At 49.4% G+C, this 13212-nt stretch overlaps 2 long non-coding RNA genes across 2 annotated transcripts in view; both read right to left on the bottom strand.

The window, feature by feature from the left end:
• Positions 1-6888, bottom strand: part of LOC109458453 (uncharacterized) — a 33304-nt gene extending 26416 nt beyond the window's left edge. Inside the window, exons 1-2 of the long non-coding RNA XR_012496035.1 lie at positions 4664-6888; positions 2004-2418 (exon numbers count right to left, since the gene is read on the bottom strand). This is a non-coding gene — a long non-coding RNA (uncharacterized LOC109458453). The remainder of the gene's footprint in view (positions 1-2003; positions 2419-4663) is intronic.
• A 1951-nt stretch (positions 6889-8839) lies between these two features.
• On the bottom strand, positions 8840-12870 carry LOC141571062 (uncharacterized). The gene is made up of 2 exons (XR_012495566.1): positions 12471-12870; positions 8840-10023 (listed from the first exon to the last, which is right to left on the bottom strand). It is a non-coding gene; the product is annotated as an uncharacterized LOC141571062 (long non-coding RNA).
• Between the last annotated feature and the right edge of the window lie 342 nt (positions 12871-13212).

Raw genomic sequence — 13212 nt, 5'->3', positions numbered from 1 at the left:
TTTTCAGATGAGGAAACTGAGGTTCCAGGAAGCCAAGAACATGGCCCAAGCTCACAAGGCTAGTGAGTACAGACCAGGGACTCAATTCAGAGCCCAGCTCCTTCCCATTCCCACGCTGTTTGGGGGGTGGGGGCTGTGTGTAGTGAACTGTTTGAAGCTATGCAGCGGTGCCTGTTCACAAACAGGGAGGAGCGGCCAATCCCTGGCAGAGCCTGGAGGATACACTGAGTCAGGGATACCACACCCATGGGATGAGCAGATGGGCGCTGAGTCCTGGGCTCTCAGAGGGCTCAGGCTGGAGGCTATTTAGAAACACAAAACAGGAGGGAATTTTCTGTGTGTTCGTTCAAATCCCATCCTGTGTATGTGTATGGGGAGTGGGTGGGCAGTAGGTGAGGGGCTCCCTGTCTCGTGACCGCAATAAATACGTGTTCCCCTGTCAGCTCTATATCCCTCCCAAAGATGGCGGAGTTGGATATAAGTTTGGCTCAATGTTATAAACAGAACCATATTGTCATCTTTTTCCATATAAATCCAGTTCATAAAAAATGAGGCCCAAACCACAGTGGGCTGGAATCCAGGCGAACCCTCCTCTGCCGGTGGCCTGAGATTAGTATTCTTGTTGCATCTTGTAGCAGCACAACCGAAAGTTATCAGCAGGCAGACAGCCAGCTTTCAATCTCAAGAGCTGCAGCCCAGATCGCAGCAGCACTTGCAGACATTAGAGGAAGATTTAGACACCCTCACACTCATGCCGGCACTAAGCCTCTGTAAGGCATCTAACCGCGTGAGACTAGGGGTTTCTGGTGAGAAGGGAAAGGAACAGCTACTTGCTTGGGAAATGCTACTGAAAAAAAAAAAAACAACCCTTCATGAGCAGATGCAAAATATTCCATGCTCGATTGGGGGATTCTTTTCTCTTTGGCCACGGTCCAAGCCCGAGGCAGTGGGCGTGCTGTCTGCCCCTCCCAGCCCCTCTCATGGGCCCCTCAGTTGTGGCCAGTTATTGGAGCAGCAGCAGTAGTTGGGGTGGGGGTGGGGGGGCTGTTGCTGGAGAAGCAGGTTCAGAGAAGAGAGGAGGAAACTCTGGGGCTGTGAATGGAAGGAGGACATTTTCCAGTGAAAGTGAGGGGCCTGTGGTCACTGTGGGTCATCCCCATGGGCCCCTTCTCTCCACTTTACAGTGGGGTGCAGGTTTCCCATGCAAGGCCAGCTTCATGGGGCACAACCTGTGCAGACACCCCCCCCCCCATTCAGAAGGTCCCTATGGTTGTTTGAATGCTCTGCCTTCACTGTCTTGAAATTCTTAACTTTTACACAAGAATCCCACATTTTCATTTCATACTGGGTGTGGGGGCGGAGCCCCAGGGAGTAGTTTCCAGGCTCTCGGACTCACATAGACAGGTGCTGGCTCAGGTAGTAAATGGCCAACTGTGATTGCATGGCCATCAGCTGTGGCTAGTTGGCCGTCAGCTGTAACCAGTGAGCCATTGGCCACTAATATAACTGCTGTGGCTATGCTAGGAGAGAAGAGAGGAGGAGAGAAGAGAAAGAAATGGGGGCTAGCAAGAAGATGGCGGCTGGGCTGGCAAGTGTGGATGGCGGTTTGCGGACAGTGTGGATCCAGCCTCCAGTGAGAGTATAGTGCCGCCAGAGAGAATATAGTGGTATGACTCCCCCATCTATGGCTCCGTGGGTGTTCCTTTTTGGCCTCACCATATCCTGCGTTCTTGTATGGGGAGCGGGAGCAGAGACCCAGCAGGCCGCCCCGCACGACAAATGGCGCAGCGAGCAGGGTCTTCCGCACGACACTGGGCCCCGCAAATTATGTGGCGGGTTCTGCATCCAACACTCTTAGAAGAAGAAGACCGCAAAATGTGAGCCAGGTCTGAAAGCTCTTGTTAGAAAGTGGTTCTCAGCAAGACCAAAATGTCTTTTGTTGTCCCTCTTTATTAGAAAGACTTTGGGTCAGTTTACAGCTTGGTTCAAAGCACCTGAGTCACCCTTGATATATCTCAATGACCTGGGTTCCTTCTGAGGTAGAAACCTCAGTGGGCCATTGTCTGATACAATGTCTCCACAGGAGGATGGGCCCCTGCCTGCTGGCTTCACAGGCAGCCCAGGCAATGGGGTCAAGCCTAACAGCCCCAGTTATCCAGGGGGCAACCCAGCCATTGAAAAGCACAGCTCTGGCTTTCCATTGGCTGAGGCTGCCTGAAGAGCAGAAGCACAGACACAGGCCATTGCCACTGAGGGAGCACCACCAAGAGTCCGGCCCCCTCAAAGCTGACCCCAGGCATGACAACCCCAACAGGAGGGGTGAAAAGCAGTTCACCTGGTTACCACTCTCCCCGATGATCTCACCTTTGGCACCTTCTGCTTGATCCCAATCTCAACAAACCAGGTGAACTGTGCCACCTGGTGGAATTCAACGAAACTGTGACTTATAGCAATTCCTATAGCTATGGAAACCACCTTTTCCAAATAACAGATTAAGACATATGGGCTCCCGAAAGAATACCCGAAATTCAGACCGTTCAGGTAATCTAGACAGATGGTCCCCACAGTCAGAGCAACAGATGTAACAGTGAAGATGGCCCTGGAACCTGCTCTCCCGCCTATCTGCTCTGACTGACAGTGTATCTGGGATAATGTCCTGATTCTTTTAAGGGTCTGAACACATGAAGAAGAAATGTCAGTCTTAGTCACACCTGCACCCCTACCATCTCCCATAGTACCTGACACAGAGGTCACTACCTGGCTGCATGTCACAAAGCTGACAGTTAAGTTCTCGAACTCATTCTGGCAAAGTGCTGCATACCTCATTGCTGAATATCACGATGGCCACCTTCAAAGCACTCCCCTTGGGAAGCTGTGCACCGATGCCAGGGCCTAGTCCACCCTTCAAAGCAATTTTGGAACTCTTACTGGAATGGCCATCAGAGCTGTCGTTGTATTACCCTTGATGTCCTGAATGTCATCAAAATGTCTTCCTTTCAATATTTCCTTTATCTTCGGGTAAAGAAAGAAGTCATTGGAGGCCAGATCAGGTGAGTAGGGAGGGTGTTCCAATATAGTTATTTGTTTACTGGCTAAACCTCCCTCACAGACAGTGCCATGTGAGCTGGTACATTGTCGTGATGCAAGAGCCATGAATTGTTGGCGAAAAGGTCAGGTTGTCTAACTTTTCCACGCAGCCTTTTCAGCACTTCCAAATGGTAAACGTGGTTAACTGTCCAGTTGGTACAAATTCATAATGAATAATCCCTCTGATATCAAAAAAAGTTAGTAACATCCATTGCAACAAATTCACGAACTTAATTGTCACACCTTGTATACTCACCTGGGGAGTTTTTAAAGTTCCAGATGATAGGCCCAGGCCTGGGTAGCTTTTCAAAGCTCGCTAGGTGAGTCTAACATTCAGCCCACATTGAGAACCACTGGCTTAGCACGTACCAGGGATTCGATAAATAGTTATTGAGGAGTTGAATCCACAAATGGCACTAACACTATTCTGGTAAAGGCCATACTGTCATTGATCAAGGTTTATTCAAAGCGGAATGCCTCAGCTGGGTCAGTTAAGAAGTAATCATTACAGAACCCACTTTCTTCACCTAAATAGCCCACTTTGTTAAATGGGGTCTGTTTCATGGGTGGCTACAGGTAAACCACGTAACCATCAGCCCCTCATCTCCCCAACGCCCCCTTTACCCCCCCTTAACCCCCAACCCCCGCCCACCGTGCCTCAGGGTACCTCCCAGATGCTAAGACGCAGTGGATCCTTGCCTTGATTTGGCAGATAATTTTACAGTTCCAAGTGGTATAATATTCCCCTGGAAAATGCCTAACTTGATTTTAGAGGAAAAAATAAAACATCTTCGACATCTTGAAAAGTGATAAATTCCCAACCTCTTTTCCCAACTTCTGCTGGAACATCAATGTTTCCTAGAGAAGAGGCTCTAGAGAGACATGGCTGACTTTTCTAGCCAGTCTAGTGCCATTTAATGACCAGGGCAGTTGAGTTCATGCAGGAAATTCTGGCATTTAGCCAGAGGGAGACGTCAGCTGATTAAATAATGTACGGGGCACCCAGAGAGCACAGAATCAAGGTTAGGGAAGTGAAATAGGAGGCCGTCCCCACCTGCTGTAACCCTGCAGGCTAGACATCAGGCACCAGAAAGGAGGTAGGAAGTTTAATGCACTTCCCTCTCTGGTTGTTCTGGGGGCACTGGTTCTTAACTAGGGTGCACAGCCAAATTGCACTGGACTCCTAATCTCTGCCCCACCCCCCCTCATTAGGAAGACATGAGCTAGGGACAAGTATCCACATTTTTAAAGTACCACTGGTGATTCGGATGCCCAGGGTTGGCGGGAACCCCTCACTGCTCTTAATCAGAAAGCACTGTGACATGTGGACAGGACCCAAGCTACCCTGTGAATTAATTGTTGAGGAAAGGCCTCCAGTCATTCGCTCTATCCACTTCTAGGTTAAAGCTCCAGGCACAGCTAAGAAAGCCGGGAGCTGTGCTACTCACCGTGGGATTACTGTCCAGGACTCCTGGCCCTTCCTGACCTGCCTGTGACATAGGGCACTCGCGCCAGTGTAGACAGGCCACAGGCTGGCTGCGGGGCGCCGCAGACACACGGTTAGGAAGCTGCTCACCTCGCTTGGCTATCTCCATAGCAGTTGCTTTTCCAGTGCTGATGTTCTCCTGTGACCAAGAAGGCTCTTCCAGGAACTTGTCATCAGGGACAAAATCCTTACGTACAGATTCATGGCCTTCCCTGGAAGCAGCAGACCCACAGAAAGACTGGCTGCAAGAGGCAGGGAACAAAACCCAGTCAAGGAGAAAGGACTCTGCGTGGGCATTATTGCTCTGTCCCAACATATCAGACAGCCCCTTCCTTCTTTGGGTCCCTGCTTCCCTCCCTGATGGCACAAACAATACCATCTTCTCAGCCCCTACGTTTCCTGTACCATTGGCTTCCTGCACTTTGGAAGATATTTGGAGATTCCAACCATCTGGCATCCAAACTCCCTTTCTCTGCTGCCTCTGATACTGGGAAGTGGCCGCTCCCACACAACACAATCCTTTGATAGATGAATTGTTTTCACTTGTCCCCATTTTATGGGTGGGGGAGGGGAGCTCAGGAAACCATTAGCATGTTTACTAATGCTTCCTGCATGGCAGGGCAAGGATCCCTGTCCAGCTATAGAAGATTTGCAAGTAGGGAATGAAGGAAGAGGGAAGCAATTATTTGAGCTCTGCACCCCATCTGAGGAAGTGAAGACTTCTTCAGGGCTACAGGGTCTACACTGCACAACTCTAGGGGGCACCACTCGGATCATAGTGATGGGAGTTTTGTATCTGCATTAGGACAACTTTCTGGCAGATGACCACAAAGCAAACTGAGGAGGTGCTTTTTTAAATTTGCATAAAAGCATCATAATGGATAAACGCAACCACAAGTTCCTTAACTGTTTCTCTTTGCTTTTTTTTTTTTTTTAAACAGGACTTTATTGGGGATTTCCAGGACATTTTCCAAGTCTAGTTGATGTCCTTTCAATCTTAATTGTGGAGGGCGCAGCTCAGCTCCAGGTCTAGTTGCCGTTGTTAGTTGCAGGAGGCACAGCCCACTATCACTTGTGGGAATCGAACTGGCAACCTTGTGGTTGAGCCATCCAGGAGCTCAGCGGCAGCTCAGCTCAAGGTGCTGTGTTCAATCTTAGTTTCAGGGGGTGCAGCCCACCATCCCTTGTGGGGGTCAAGGAATCGAACCTGCAACCTTGTGGTTGAGACCCCACTGGCCCATGTGGGAATCGAATCGGCAGCCTTATGCATTAGGAGCATGGAGCTACAACTGCCTGAGCCACCAGATCAGCCCTCTCTGCCTTTTGAGATACCTCTTCTATCTTTACTTTCCTAGTCACAAAATTGGCAGAAGGCAGTGGAGGCAGAATGGAAGGAGATTGGCAGGAGGAGGCCCTGAGGGCAGAGCCCTTCCCACACGGGACAGGCTGGGGTCTCAGAGCTCGCACTTCTCACTCAGTGAGCCCAGTGGTTTCTCTCCTGCAACGCAGAATGTGATTCTTTACCCTGAAGGTTTTACAAGAAGCCCAGTACCCTTCCACATGTCCTGTTTATACACAGGCTGCCAACAGCTGGCCTCCTGCCCCACGCCCTGGTACAGCACAACTGCCAATTACATGCCTGGACACTGGGGAGGAGGCCAAAGAATGTTTACAGGCTTGGGTTTTGTTTCGAAATCATCGCCGCAGGGGAAGTCATTACCCCTTATCTCAGAACCAGAAGACCAGTAAGAATGTTCCTGTTCTCACATCTGTGACTCGCCTGAAGGTCCCAGGCAGCTCAGAGAACAACCTGTCTATTGCATCTGCTGTTAGTGGCCCACTAAGTGAGGTAAGCAAGACTTCTGACTTCTCTAAAGCTCCCTGAAAGGCTGACTTGAAACTAAAAATAATATCAATAATAAGGGCTTTGGATGGAACAACCTGAGTTTACATCACAGCTCTGCCTATTAATAGCTGTGTACTCTCATGTGTTGGCTTCACCTTGCTGAGTTCCTGTCTCCTCATCTGCAGAAAGGGGATAAAAAAAAGCTATTTCTTGGGCAGCCTAGATGAGATCATGTATGTAAACCATTAATCACCGCACTTGGAATAAATTAAGAGCTCAATAAATAGTTGCTATTATTATTACTATTATTAAGAGTGACATTAATACCTTCCATGTTCAAAATTGAGCTCCTTATTCGGCCCCTTCAAATCATTAGGGACTTTGAGAGCATTTTCAAAGAGGAAGCTGGAAGATTTGTTTCTCCCTATAAGTGGGGATCCCAGGATCATTGAGAGAGGATTTTTTTCTTTCTTTTTTTTTTTTCAGAGGCAAGAAGTTCCTCAGAAAGAGCAAAGGCCTTTTAGAAAGAGTTGATGAATAGGGGCCTCTCCAGAAGGCACTGGTGCAGAGCGAGTGAGAGCTTCCCAAACCACAACAGGGCCAGAAGAGCAGGCCCTGAGACAAGCAGGAAACTGGCGTCCAAGATTCCCCCTCCACCAGGGTCCTGAAGCTGAGAGGCTTTTCTCTGGGACACCCAGCCCGAGGCGACCTTAGCTTCTGGGCCACCACGTTGATCCTATTAGAGACGAAGGTGTGCTGAGGGCGGCTCCTGTGGATTAAACGTCTTCCTCAAACTCCAGGCTGTGAGCCCTTGCCAAGTGGGCGGTGCCAGGATGGCCCTGCAGGACCGTCAAACCCTCCTCCTGTCCTTTGCCTTCAACACAAGGATTCCCTCTGGGTCCAATCTGTTGTTAACACTAACACTTAGCTTTTCAAAACTCCTCCTACTCTCTTTTGCGAAGTATTTTATCTTTATAAACTCTTGATATCAGTCATTTTTCAAATGCAGAGAGAGGTAAAAATGACTTGCCTAAGGTCACAGGATGGTTGGCGATAAAGTGGAAGGAGGTTTTCAAGACCAAGCCAAGGGCACCTTCTACTACACGAGAGGTGTCAAATGGTGAGGGTGGTCCCCAGACAAGCCAGCCGTGTCAGGATCACCTGGGAATCGGTTAGGAATGTGTTCTCTGCCTTCGGGGTCAGACACTTCAGGATGGGTCCAGCAAGCTGTGGTTTCCCACGCCCTTCGGGTGATTTTGATTCAAACTAAGCAACCATTTGTACTTAGTGTTTCCCCATCCCCTGGACAAGAATCACCAGAGGGCAAGCTCCCAGGCATTTGTTTTCCCCAATTTACCCAATATGAAATTTGCTTAGGTCCCATCCACACCTACTAGGGACTTAGGCATCCGATGTTTGTTTTTTAATTGCCCCTGGTAATTCTTAGGTTGGGGCAAGTTCAGGGCACTGACTACTGCAGATCTTGCTGCCTAAGGGCCCAATATAGGGAAGATTTATGAGTGTCCCAAGAAAAAACATGGTAAACCAAATTACATATGCTCACCCTGGAATCAAAGGTATTGTCTTTTCCTCCAGTTCACTGAAAGTACAACTGCAGGGAGACGCACCTGCAGTTGCCCCCCTCCACCTTCCCAGAAGCATCTGAGGAGAGACTTTCAGAAGCCTGCTTTCCCGGGGCAGGAAGTTGACTCAAGCTCTCCATAGCTACATGCTGTGTAACATGGACAGACCCAGCAAACAGTGGCCACTGCCATAGTACTCCCCTTTGAAAGAAAGGGGCTGCCAGGCTATTCGCCTCAATTTAGTGGCTCGGGGTTGACAGTTACACTTCCCACCATTCTCTGCAGCACCGGACCTTGAAGAAGGTCTGCATTTTTTTCCAAAACCATGAAGAGAAGGAAGCAGGAGCAGCTGCCTGCCCTGGGAACGGTGCCTCAAGTCCCATATGATGGAATTTTGCCCAGGCTGTCTTAGGAACTGATAAAAACCCTAGTGCAGTGAGGACAGGAAGTCTCTTAGAGATGGCTGGGCTGCATGTTGAGAGTCACCTAGGGGATGTTTGTAAAATGTCAGTCTGTGCAGACCAACTGATTCAAAATCTCTAGAGGTAGAGCCTGAAAACTGGTAGTTCTAATTCTCCCTGGTGATTGTGATGTTCAGACAGGGTTGAGAACCAGTGCATCGTAAGCCTAATTAATTCTAAGGTAAAAACAATCTCTCCACCCTCTGGAATTGGCCATCCCTTAAAACCACAATGCGGTGGAGGGCCGGCCAGGGCACAGCGAGGTGATCGCAGGGCGAGTGAAACCATCCAGCACCATTCACCAACCTCACACTGGGAGCACAGCATACACCGCCCTGCAACCCACTGCTCGGAATATTCCAGCTGGAGCGAAAGGTCACCGTCCACAAGCCAAGTTTTATTAGTGAGAAAAAAACACACCCAGGAAAGTACTCGGCCAAAGTCTCCGCTAGCAATTTAGAACTAGACCTGGCTGACGCCAAAAACCAGCCCCACGAAGACAGTTCGCCCAGCACGCCCTGCAGGCGGGCAAGGTAACGCCCCGTTGGCTCCGAGGCGCCCGGGCCGCCTGACGTCAATGGGTCCGGGCCCCCGCCCGGCAAAGCCCCTCCCGGTCCCGCAGCGCCGAGAGGCTGGGCCCCGCCTGCGGTCCCCACATCAGCCTGCAGCTGCCAGCCTGTGGGCGCCACTGTCGCTTAGTTAGTCCAGCAAGATCACGGAGAAGTCATGGGCGCGTCCCCGTCAACCCTCTTGCCCGCTCCGAGGCCCGCGAGCCCGAGCGCTGCAACCGCGGCCGCCTGGCCCGTTGCTTGCTGTGCTCGCGCAGCCCCCTAACGACCCACGCGGCGCGGCGGAAGAGGGACGTGGTGGGGCGCGCGCCGCGCTCAGAGTCCCGCAGCCCCGCGCGCTCGGTGTCCCCGCCCCGCGCCTCCGGAGCCGCCAGCGGTTACATCATCCCAGTTATGTAAGAGCCGCGGCCTCGCGGGCACTTCTCTCCCGGGAGTGCGGCGGGGTCTCCGAGGTGGCCGGCCGGCCCTAGCGCTGGAGAGCACGTCCTGCAGCCCCAACCTCAGAGGGTAGACTGAGGGAGGGCAGACCCTTCTGCGGGCCGCGCTGCAGGTCCTGTTTGGGGAATACCTGCCTGGAGGATATGGCTGGGGCACAAAGATGGCACCACAACGCACCTCCGAGAATTTGGTTACTTAGAAAATCATGTGGAATAAAGAGATGAGGTTTATTAATACCCAAACGATTTCACCGTCCAAGGGTTTATCATAGGGGTTATTGTAATAACTAGCATTTTCTAAGTTCCGCATCTTATTTCACATACTGCCCCCAGTAACTCAGCGGAGGTACATACCCCGTCTCCAGCCAGTGCAATGAGTCAGGTTGGTAGCTTGTAAACAGTGACACAGCTGGTAAGAGGCAGGGCTGGGTCTCTCACGTGGAGATAAGTTTGCCTCCAAAGTAGGAGGAATTTGCCACTAATTCTGCAACTCCATGCAGTGCCAGGGAAGGCCCCTTTATTGCCTCCAAATCTTCTTCAGCCTCCCTGATGCCCTAAACCCAAATAAATATACAGCATATGTAAAAAACAACCAAAAAAACATGGTTGCTGTATCAACCTACTCCCCAGATAAGTAAGTCATCCAGCCCCTTTCTGGGCCCTGTTATGTAGGAATCAGGCACCCCCTGTCCACCTCTGACCTCCATTCCCACCTTTAGGTTAAGGATGGGTCACTTGATTAAATTCTGTACTGGTTTGCCCAACTCTCCCAGAGACTAAGCCACACTTATATAAGATGTGGGAAGACTAACTGGTTTAATGGCCTCATTACCTAGGATATAGGATCACTGACCCCCTCCCAAGTGGGCGTGTTTTTACTCTAGAATACCTTTTGAAATAAATTTCCCCAGAACAGCTTGCTCCTCTGAAGAAGACTGTGAGTTTCCACTGCATTGCCCTTCTTCCTGACAGAGTGATGAAAGGAAGTTTGAACATGTGGCATTCTGCAAAACCACCCAGCCTGATGTGACTTTCCATGCCTGTCCAGTTTGGCTGGGAGAATATTTTAGACCCCCAGAGTTACACAGTTGTGCTTTGTACACTGCTTTGTGCCAGTGATGGAAAAGGTGTCCGTCTGCTCTGAATCCCTCTCACCCCCTCAGGAAATAAGCTTTTGGCTCACAGAGGGGCTGAGAAATTGTTCTGAACCAAAGTCTACTGAGGGCACCAGCAGCACCTTGAACTAAAAGGGAGAGTGGGACCCTGGCTCTCAGCCTGTCATGTGGACCTGGACATGCTGCATAACCACTCACTTTTCTTATTTGTAGAATGGAAATGAATATGCTCACTTCGTGGGGTGGTTGTGAGATTAAACACATTTGTAAAGAGCTTAGCAAATGCCTGGTTTCATATGAGGTAATCACGAAATGTTCATTTCCCTTTTTTCTCATTCCTTTCTCCTCCTACACTACAGCCACGCCCTGTACATTCACTTGATATTCCATGGGTGCAGGAAGTGTGTAATGTTTATTCTCAAATCAACAAGTACCCACAGGGTACCTAGTATAGGCAGTATATACATTTTGCAGGAGGTTTTAAGAAAAAACAACCCTCATCTCAAACGGCGCTTCTGCTCTCCCTAGGATGACAACATATACACAAAAAGAAACAAAGGACATGATGGAATTAATGGGAAAAGGCTCCAGTTGACGTACTAAGAGCTGAGCTGGATTTTAGTCCTAGTTCTACCATTGATTCCCAGTGTGACCTACGGGAATAGTGATAAAATTTATTGAGGGCTTAATATGTGGCAAGAATCATGGATTATCTCACTTAATCCTTACAATGACATAGTAAGATTGCTCTTGATAGTATGCCCATTTTACAGATGAGAAAACTGAGACTTAGAGGGATAAGTCACTTACTTGGCTGAGGTCACAGTAAAGACATGCTGGAGCCAGGATTTGAATCAGGCAGTATGATTCCAGAACCCACACCCTTACCCACTGTACCATACTGTACGGAGGCAAGTCACTTAATCTCTCTGGGCCTCAGTTTTCTCATCTAAATGAAAAGGTAATCAGAGAGATGATAGCTGCAGCCCCTCCCCGCTCCGACTTTCTACATCTAATAAGAGAATTATAAAGATATTAAATAAGTTAGGTCCAAGGGGCTTTTAATGGCGACATCAAGTAGATGTAGTTGCTTCATTTCATGTGGGTAGAAAATATTTCTTAGGTGTCCCTGGTTCCAATTTGCCACTCAAAACCAAACAAAGAAATCATCCTCCAAAGCTTCCTTCCAATTGATTTAGAGCCCTGAAGCTAATTTTGACCAAATTGGAAAGAAGCAGAAGATGTGAACTAAAATCCAAGGCTTTCTGCACAACCGAATATATGATGGGAAGTCTCCATACACACACACACACACACACACACACACACACACACACCCAGTGTTCGTATCATCTTCCACCGAAGCTTGCCAGTTTTTCCAGCCCAGTTGTCATGGCAACACCAGCTGCCAATGAGATCATGGAAGACAAGGTTATAATGGCAGTGGTGCCTTAATATTTTACCTGGCAAAGCCACTTAGATAATAAGATGAATACCATAAATCATAAATTTATAGGAAGCCCAGGCACCGCTCATTGTATGTGTTTAGTGTGCCCTTGGGGGTGGGGAAGAGGAATGAAAGGGAAGGGAAGGGAAGGCAAGAAAAAGAAAGGAAGGATGAGACGGGGTGGGGAAGAAGATCTCTGATATTGACCGCTGTTATTCCTTAGTGTAGATCATGCACGGGTCCTGACCCCGTCTGTGCATGGATTAAGGAACTGGTCTCTTCCCATCTGTAATAAGAAGGGGGTGGGGGCTCCCAGCTTTAACCACAAAAGGCTTAGAAGAAACCTGAAGCGATTGTTTTCTGGGGTTCACACTAACGGAGGAGAGAAGCAGCCTAGGGAAGATGTACATGGCAGACAATGACCCATCCACATACTTACCCAGTGGGAAGCTGAACCCCATGTAGAAACACCTTTCTGGTTGGCTCCCCCAATTCTCTTGATGCCCACCAGCTTTTACAGACTGGCTTGTCCTGGGCTGTCTGTTGCTCATTTGAACCAACTCCCTAACGAGCAACTCTGTTTGATTTAGGGTTTCCTTCCTTTCACAGGAAACTAACCGCAGTGAAGGTCTCTGGTAAGAGCTTTTGGCACTGAGGAACTGGTGTGGGAGACTCAGTTTACACTGAATATCCTCTTGTACCTTTGAATTTTGTGTTACGTGCGTGAATTTCTTATTCAAATTTAAAAACAAACAAACATGTAAAGCTCCACCCTCTTTCTCTAGCTTTGTCCACCTTCCAAGAACTAGACACAGTGGTGGTGAGATGAGCCAAGGGCAGAGCAGTGAAGCCTGAGGTCAGTCTCCACATAACTGAGTGGATGAGGGAAATGATTTCCCACAAATGGGACTTGAGTTGGTCTGAAACTCTCACGCAGGCTGTTTCTAGGGCTCTCGTTTCACAGCAAGCAGGTTCTGTTCTGCATGCAACAGCAGTAGTAGGGCTCAGGGGCCGGAGTCGTTGCTCTGAGAGGTTGTGTGGTTCACCCTCACCCACTTCGCTACACTGCCTGGTTCCTACTACTTGCTCGGAGAAGGGCCACCAACGAGGCAGGCGGAAGGTGGCAGATGCAGAGCAGCAAGAAATGGGATCGAGAGTCAGAAGACCCACTTTCAGCTCTG

The sequence above is a fragment of the Rhinolophus sinicus genome, linkage group LG04 (genome assembly GCF_036562045.2).
Source record: "Rhinolophus sinicus isolate RSC01 linkage group LG04, ASM3656204v1, whole genome shotgun sequence".
NCBI lineage: Eukaryota > Metazoa > Chordata > Mammalia > Chiroptera > Rhinolophidae > Rhinolophus > Rhinolophus sinicus.
This window is presented reverse-complemented; position numbering and strand designations above follow the sequence as displayed.